At 43.1% G+C, this 9,390-nt stretch overlaps 1 long non-coding RNA gene across 1 annotated transcript; it reads left to right on the top strand.

Moving 5' to 3' along the window:
• The first annotated feature begins 6,208 nt into the window (after nt 1-6,208).
• On the top strand, nt 6,209-6,977 carry LOC310745867. Its single transcript, XR_014540406.1, has 2 exons — nt 6,209-6,297; nt 6,651-6,977. It is a non-coding gene; the product is annotated as an uncharacterized lncRNA (long non-coding RNA).
• The last annotated feature ends 2,413 nt before the right edge of the window (nt 6,978-9,390 follow it).

The raw sequence follows: 9,390 nt of genomic DNA, 5'->3' as shown, positions 1-9,390 counted from the left end.
ATAAGACACTTGGGTAGCTCTTGCGAAAGCCTCCTGTTTTCATCTGCAAGCAGCGCTTGCCCCTTTCCCAATATTGGGTTGTGTTATTCAACCCCTTGAGATGCTTAGTCCCTTCTCAAACATTAACTTTTAACTTCTTAAGGAGCAAACAGAATGTTCTGCTTTAGGAACTGAAAGAAATTTTTCAATGTTTTGGTCAAGACGGGAGCATCAGTATTAGTGCGTACAATCAGGCTGATTGACAGCAAGCTGATTGAGATCCTGGCCTTTCCTCTTAGCAGTTGCTGGTCTCCTGCAGATAACCTCTTCATTAAGCTTTATTGCACAAAGCTTACATGGAGGTGAGAATATGCCCAGCCTTTCTTTATTGAGTGTTCGTTGTGATTTGTTGGTGTGTAGTTTATCTGACAATAAGCATTCATCATTGCACATTTGCATGGTGGTTATGCATCTTCCCATCATTAATTGGCTCATCCCATACTTCCCCCTGTCGTGTTCCTAACTGCAAAAAAACTGGATTAGGATGACAGATGCTTTCATCCACTTTAACTGTGCACAACCTCAGTTTGCAATATGTGTTTGAATCCCCCCTGTGAAATATTGACAGGCCAGAGTGTGCATTGCGGTCCCCAGTTTCCATCGCAAGCACCAGCTGGAGCAAAGAGGGACTGTGTATTTTAGCAGCCCCTACCATTACTGAAGGGACGCAGGTGGCGCTGTGGTCTAAACCACAGAACCTAGGACTTGCCGATCAGAAGGTCGGCGGTTTGAATCCCTGCGACGGGGTGAGCTCCCGTTGCTCGGTCCCTGCTCCTGCCCACCTAGCAGTTCAAAGCACGTCAAAGTGCAAGTAGATAAATAGGTACCGCTCCGGCGGGAAGGTAAACGGCGTTTCCATGCGCCGCTCTGGTTCGCCAGAAGCGGCTTAGTCATGCTGGCCACATGACCCGGAAGCTGTACGCTGGCTCCCTCAGCCAGGAAAGCGAGATGAGCGCCGCAACCCCAGAGTCGGTCACGACTGGACCTAATGGTCAGGGGTCCCTTTACCTTTACCATTACTGAGAGCTGGTCAAATTGAAGAGAGCCTCCTTTTCCTACAGGAGGTGCTACAATTCCATGCATGCTCTAAGTCCTAGAAAGATCTGACCTAGGGTGAATTGATGTCATCAGCTTGCCCCTTCATAACCAAAAGGATCCTGAGTTGGAGAGGGAAGTGGAACCCAGTTCCTTACCCACACAATGACACTTTTTGGGATTTGGGACCCAAGAACGTATGCCAGGGGATGCACACCCTCGGAGTTCAGTTTTCCAGAGGTCCTTTCAGTTGTGAAAGCACAAATGCCACAGGGCACACACCATGGAGCCCAGTGTTGTTCTCCATACCATCAAAGGTCCTTGCCTTTGTCAAGGGGTAGCTCTCCATGAACACCAACAAAATCTGGGGAAGATGTACACCTGGGAAATGTTCACAGGCGGGGCTGGCAAGGTGAAACAACTGCCTCGGGTGGTAGGATCCACAAGGCAGCAGATCCAGCCCCCAAGGAATGCATTGCCTGCCACTGCTGCCACAGTAGCAGCCCCTCCACTATTGTGTCTCCCCCCCCCCGGGTGGGGGACCACATTTGCCGAGAGGCCACTGAGTAATGCTGCCTCCACAATGGCCTCCTGCTGAATACGTGGCACTTTTTGTGTCTCCCCTCTAGGGTGTCTTGTCTGGCATGATTCAGAGTGCCCCGCAAGACAGCCTTGGATTCCCAGTTCAACCACTGGGCAAAATTGGTTTGATTCCCTCCACCCTTGTTCCTGATGTAGGTCTTCACTCACCCCCTTCTTCCCTGGGGCGGGACTGTTTTGTGGTTTGCCTCAGGTGGCAAAATGTATTGAGCCGGCTCTGTTCACAGGCCCCCTCTTGGGTGATAATTTTCCAAATTAAAATAAGTAAGCGATTGCTGAGTATAAGGCCATGAGAATTGCAGTGCTGGATCAAAGGAAACGTCCATCTGGCCCAGACCATTTGTCTCCCAACAGTGGACAGCAAGATGCATCTAGCCAGCATTTGGTGAGGTTTCCTATTTAGCTGCTATAGTTAAAAGGCATTGACAAAACCTATCCTCCACTTACCAGTATTTGTCTGTTGCTTTGTAAAAAGTGAGCAAGTCAGTTGCAATCACCATGGCTTCCTACATGGTTTCTCTCATCCTTAATACATTAGTTAATGTACATTATAGTACTTAGATATTGTTATTTTTTATCCTGTATCTTTATTCCTTTCCCCCACCTTGCATCTAAGCAGCTCAGGGTAGTATATATGGTTCTCAGCACTACCGTTTTATGAGCCTAGTATAAAAAAGTATTAAAAAAACATGTAGAATAAAAAGTGATCATCATCTCAGCAAGTACTGAATATGTTTAAAAACTGGGATCACACGAATGAACAAAGGCTAAATGCCAAAGTTGACCCTGGAGCTAAATTACTTTCCTTACACCTATTAGGAAGTAACAAGTGCATAATCGGGGAGCGTTGCCGCAGTGTTTTCATTTCATGCGCTTGTGACAGTTCGTGTGCATAACCTTAAACACAGGTGGAAGCATTTATCTAAACGACAAAAGACCTTTCCAGAGAAATCTGCATGTATTGACTTTTCAAAGTATTTCAGTGTCATAGTTATCATCCTTACTAGTTGCTACTCCTAACATGGACACACATCACAATAATATAAGTGAATCAGCCTATGAAAACAGGAACTAAATTACAGTCTTACATACCAATATTCATCTCATGAAATTGTTATGTGAAGGTAAATTTTGGAGAAAGCATTTCTCACCTTCTTGATTTCCTCTCCTTCCTTCCCTTTGTCTTCATATAGACTCCCCTTTACTTTGTTTTTGCTTTTTTCCATGTGATTCTTTTTGCCTTCTATATTTTCCTGCCTTTCTTTGTGCTTCTTTTGCATCTGAGATGTTGCCATTTCTTGCCTACATTTCGTTCCCCCAATTTTTTTCTGATCACACCCCAATATTGGGGCAAGGGCCCGTATATGCAAATGCCACAGAGTTGGCCTTTACACTGTAACCACTCTGCTATGTGTACTGGATATTGATTTTACACTCTGTGTGTGTGCAGCCCAAAAATCAATATTTCAGTAGACTCCAGTGTGTGCGTGCTGGTGTAATGGAGCCCAGCCTGCTAATGCAACACGCAGGGGTCCTCATTCAGAGATTGAGGTCAGTCACTAAATGGAAATGTGTTTTCTTATTTTGTCGACTTCAGAGTTAGTACAAGGGCCAGTGCATTGAACATATCAGGTTGCTTCAACAGAACATTGCACTGCCCACACTCTATATTTCTATAATATACTGTAGATTTCAAAAGCAAATGTGTTTCCTGAGAAATTTTGCTTCTGCTCCATATTGAACACAATAGGCTTTCTTTCCTCCATAGGAATGCCAGATTCAGTCTAACAGGGCAGTCCTGTGGAGGAAACCTATTGTGTTCAATGCAGAGCTAACATTTCTCAGGAAGCGGTATTTCTGAGATGTTTCGTTTTCTCTGCCACCTAGAAATAGAAGATCAGGTTGAAGAGTTTTCTCCAGATATTCTCCAGCCCATCTTCCTTGCCCCCACCCCAAACATCACACAGCAATGCCAGATTCAGGGAATTTCTGAAGACCACGTTGGGCAGTGTAGCAATTTAGAGTTTTCCTTCTGTCACCCATTTCTTTGAACTGGAAATTGGGAGGGTCCTTGGCTGCCGAGGAAATTCAATCTGGTTGCTGAGTCTTGTGTTTCAGTGAGACGAGGTCGCTCAGAAGGTATCAGTAAAGGCTCACTTAATGTCTCCAGGATTAATGTCCAATCAAGTAAATAAATGGTGGAACTCGTTTTTCCAGAGATTAGTCTACCTCTGTCACTCCAAGCCAAGGCTGCTATCCTGAGATCAGTGGTGCATGTTCTTGTTACTGATTGAAATCAATGGGACACAACTGGGCATAAATGAACAGAGGATTGCAACCATAAGGTGTATTTTATCTAAAGCTCTGGTTGTCCTGGTTAGCTTCACTATATCCGTGCAATAAACTGTTGGGAGAAGGAGAAGATAAATTATTTTACAGCATCATAGTATCTCATCATATATAGGTAAAGAACACCTGGACGGTTAAGTCCAGTCAAAGGCGACACTGGGATGCAGTGCTCATCTTGCTTTCAGGCCAAGGGAGCCAGCGTTTGTCCGCAGAGAGCTTTCCGGGTCACGTGGCCAGCATGACTAAAAAGCTTCTGGCACAACAGACACCGTGACAGAAACCAGAGTGCATGGAAATGCCATTTACCTTCCCGCTGCAGTGGTACCTATTTATCTACTTGCACTGGTGTGCTTTCAAACTGCTAGGTTGGCAGGAGCTGGGACAGAGCAACGGGAACTCCATCACGGGGATTCGAACCGCTGACCTTCCGATTGGCAAGCCTAAGAGGCTCAGTGGTTTAGACCACAGTGCCACCCGCGTCCCTGTTCATCATATATGCATCATATCTCACACTATGAATACAAATGTAGTCATCACCACACACAGGTCAACTAAGATTAATAGCTAAACCTTTCAGGATAAGCAACCCAACTAAAGAGAACTCTATATTGAATTTGAATCATTAGGTGGCGGCAGCAATGATAATAATTAATATATGTGATAATCTGAGAGCATTGCAGTGCATGGCAAAAGCCATATTATGTTCAAGTTAGATATTCCTGCTTCTGGTGAAAAGGAACAGACGGGCTATTTGTGCTGAGAAATTAATTTTGCTAATAAAGTGTAGGCTTTATGGCATATAGGTCATTCAAGGAATACTCCATTATCCACATGAATCAATACGAGAGTACATTAAAATTAGCTTTAGCCCTTTTGATTTCTAAAAGTTGACAATACGTGTTGATAAAATTATGCATATTGATTGGGAGAATTTCTTAGGTTTAATTTGGCATTGCTATGTCATTTGTAGTTGTTGATTACAGATTAATAGAGTAATTAGTGCAATAGAGGACGGGCAGCTGTATTGTCAGAGTTAAGGAGTACAGGAAATCCTGAACAGGCAGAGATGTGATTCCTCTCATGGTGACAGCTAGGGGAGAAGTACCGGTAAAAGATGCTGAAATTATGTTTGCTGAAATTCTGTTTTTGGCACAGCTATCAAAGAGACCCAACCCTTGCCCTCGCTCATAACACCTCAAGACTGCCCCTTCAGCAGGGCTGGCACAAGATATTTTGGCACCTGAGGCGAATCCCAAAATTCCCACCCCCTTGTCAGGGAAGAAGGGGTGAATAGGGTTGCCATACCTCTGGAATTTCCCAGACATTGCCAATATTTGGCAACTGGAAACAGTGCCCAGCCAGAAGTGTCCTGGAAAATATGGACGTATGGCAGGCCATGCTGGAAGTCTAGATTCTGGCAATTTTTATTAAAAACACCTAAATTATTATTATTATTATTATTATTATTATTATTATTAGCAGCAAGAAAAGCTCAACAACTTTGGGTAAAACTAAAAAAAAAAGCTCAACAAGAAATAAAACAAAACGGCACAGGCAAAATGCAAAACAGAAGCAGGAACTGACAGAAAATTCCCTCAAACTCGGAGGGTCCTGAGTTCCTCTGAAACAGCACACCTGTGCTTGCCACCTCAATGGAAACAGAAACTGGGCAAAGCAAACTTCCTCAGAGGAGTTCTACAACTTTGATGCAACTGTAGAAAAGACAACTGTCCCAGGTAACCTTCAAAAGTGCGGCAAAGACAGCTGGAGTGAAATCCCAGAGGAAGATCTCAAGGAAGATCTTTTCCCCTTTGGGCTGTAGAGTTATGGTGCTGCAGGAGACTCTTGAGAGTCCCATGGACTGCAAGAAGATCAAACCTCTCCATTCTTAAGGAAATCAGCCCTGAGTGCTCACTGGAAGGACAGATCCTGAAGCTGAGGCTCCAATATTTTGGCCACCTCATGAGAAGAGAAGACTCCTTGGAAAAGACCCTGATGTTGGGAAAGATGGAGGGCACAAGGAGAAGGGGACGACAGAGGACGAGATGGTTGGATAGTGTTCTCGAAGCTACCAGCATGAGTTTGACCAAACTGCGGGAGGCAGTGGAAGACAGGAGTGCCTGGCGTGCTCTGGTCCATGGGGTCACAAAGAGTCGGACACGACTAAACAACTAAACAACAACAACTATAATTCTAAGCCCTGAAGAGCAGTTGACAGTCAGTGTGGACAATACCAAACTAGCTGGACCAATGGTCTGACTTGGCATAACACAGGTTCCCATAAAAATCTTTTAGATCCTTCCTCTTTATATTTCCATATATTTGCCACACTGAATATTTTAATTCTCTCTTATATACGTTTATTTTATACCTGTTGTTATCTGATGTGAATCTTAAGGGGGGAATCAGATGTAAATAGATAGATGTTTAAAGAATAAGATTGTTAATAAGTAACAAGATGAAATAAATAAACCTTATTTCACTTGTATGTGGATTATATAAGGTTGCGCTCTGTTTTTTTTGGGGGGGGAAACAAATATTTTTAAATGTGTTAGAGAATTTTAGCTGTGAAACTGATTTCAATGAACTGCGGCTAATTAAAATCGTTCTGTACAATCTGCTTCTAGTGCTCTCCAAGATATTTATATCCTGAGAACATCTTTGGTTCACACATTGTCCCATGGAAGACAGAGGAGTGACTACTGGCTGCATTTGTAAAGTAAAGCCATTACAGGCCCAAAGTCCGTGGTGGGTTTTGAAGCAAGATCGGAGAGAAACGAGTGAGGCACACAAATAGGACCACGACATCTTGTGGAAAAGTTAATTAGGTAATTAGACTGAAAGCTGGTGTCTGGTCCAAATTCAAACCAACGAAACTTCGTATTTGAGCATGGATTTGAACCTGGGTCCTTCTGGAACTAGGAAAGAAAGAGAAATTTAATTCACATTTAAAGGTGAGCTTACCTGCTTCACACCTTCTGAAACAATGCATGAACTAGGATAGCTCAGTTGGTAGATTATGATGCTTTGCATATCAGGGTTGAGGGTTCAAGCCCCACATTGGGCAAAAGATTACTGCTTGGCAGGGGGTTGGACTAGATGGCCCTGGTGGTCCCTTCCAATTCTATGATTCTATGAAATGGAACCATCCTTTGAAATTCACACTACCCTGAATTTTGCCATGCAGCTCCCCAGCCAAGTAACATGTAAAAGGTAAAGGGACCCCTGACCATTAGGTCCAGTCGTGGCCGACTCTGGGGTTGCGGCGCTCATCTCGCTTTTCTGGCTGAGGGAGCCGGCATACAGCTTCCGGGTCATGTGGCCAGCATGACTAAGCCGCTTCTGGCGAACCAGAGCAGCTCACAGAAACACCGTTTACTTTCCCGCCGGAGCGGTACCTATTTATCTACTTGCACTTTGACATGCTTTCAAGCTGTTAGGTTGGCAGCAGCAGGGACCAAGCAACGGGAGCTCACCCCATCGCGGGGATTTGAACCGCCAACCTTCTGATCGGCAAGTCCTAGGCTCTGTGGTTTAACCCACAGCGCCACCCGCGTCCCTAAGTAACATGTACAGCGATGCATATTCTAGAGCAGGGGTAGGCAACCTAAGGCCCGTGGGCCGGATGCGGCCCAATCGCCTTCTCAATCAGGCCCGCAGATGGTCCTGGAATCCGCGTGTTTCTAGATGAGTGGAATGTGTCCTTTTCTTTAAAATGGATCTCTGGATTATTTGTGGGGCCTGCGTGGTGTTTTTACATGAGTAGAATGTGTGTTTTTATTTAAAATGCATCTCTGGGTTATTTGTGGGGCATAGGAATTCATTCATTGTTTCCTCCAAAATATAGTCGGGCCCACCACATGGTCTGAGGGATGGTGGACCGGCCCACGGCTAAAAAAGGTTGCTGACCCCTGTTCTAGTGTAATCTGTGCTTTAAAATGCATGGGATGAAAAGAAAAGAAAACATACAAAAATGTGTCACGTTTGGCGAAACTGCTTTGCAAAAATGTGCATATTTGGAAAAAGTTGCCTTCGGAAATGTTTGAACTAGGAGAAATTTGTACTACGATGCTGATTAATTCACACAATTACTTTTTAAAAAAATAAATAAATTTAAACTGGTATGGAAATGTGGAGAACTGAATTTAAGATGGCCAAAGGGAGAAACGAGAGAGAAATCGAAACTGACATAATCTCCTATCCCAAATTTGTAACACACAAGCCACTCTGCTGGCTCTCATGAACATCATAAAGTTTTTCCGCATCACCACTCCTCCTTTCTTTTGTATATTCAGAATCAATGGATCCGAACACAAGTTCACACTCTGTAAGAGCCTATTGTTGCACATGTAATTCCAAAATCCTGTCTAGCAAGTTTGTCCTTTATTCAAAGTGTTTGTTTAATCTGAATGTGAGAATTGTCTTCGTGTTTTTTTTAAACAGCAGCATTATGATTAAAGGTATAACACAATGCCCATTTGACTGGGCTTTTGGAAAAAAACAACACCAGTTCATTGTTTGAAACCTCGATAAAACCCGAAAAGGGCCTTTGATGTTAGAAATGCAACACGTTGCTTAACTTACGTTTTTTTTTTTTAAAAAGATATTTATTAAAGTTTTACAAAAAGAAGAAAGTTACAGAATAAAAAAGAAAAAAAGGAAAAATACAAATAGTACAAAAATACATAGAAAAAAAATACAAAATACAGAAAAAAATAAATAGAAAATAGTTAAAAACAAATCAATCTTTTCATATCTTAAATTTCGTTTACTTATTTCCCCGACCTCCTCACACCTCCCTTTTTTGTATTCCCATTCACATGGTTAATTCAGCAAATCCTTACCCTCTTTCTTTTTATCTTAATTCTATATCTCAAGATATTATAACTTTATATTTTCATCCGTTATCAATCCATTTTTACATATTCTTATTAACCTTGTTGCTAAGGCCGCTTCATTTCAATCCGACATCATTTTAACATTCATTAATTTTACAATGTTTCTGCAAATAGTCTTTGAATTTCTTCCAATCTTCTTCCACCGACTCTTCTCCCTGGTCTCGGATTCTGCCAGTCATTTCCGCCAGTTCCATATAGTCTATCACTTTCATCTGCCATTCTTCCACTGGATGAGCCAGTGTTTGCAGCAGGTGCTGGTGCGTGCAGTTCTGCCATGCTCTTGCACAAGTCAACTAGCTCCTGCAAGAGCATGACCCCCAAAGATGTGTGTCCTGATTTTCGCCAGAGGTTATGCAATAGGCCCTGGTTGGCCACTGTGAGAACAGAATGCTGAACTAGAAGTGCCTGACTTCTATTCTGAAACAACACAGAAGGGGGGACCGGTCTTTTAAAAGTGGAGGAAAAACAA

This window comes from Podarcis filfolensis (genome assembly GCF_964270895.1).
Source record: "Podarcis filfolensis genome assembly, chromosome: 12".
In the NCBI taxonomy this organism is placed as follows: Eukaryota; Metazoa; Chordata; class Lepidosauria; order Squamata; family Lacertidae; genus Podarcis; species Podarcis filfolensis.
Note: the sequence above shows the minus strand (reverse complement) of the source record. Positions and strands in the feature narration are given on the sequence as shown.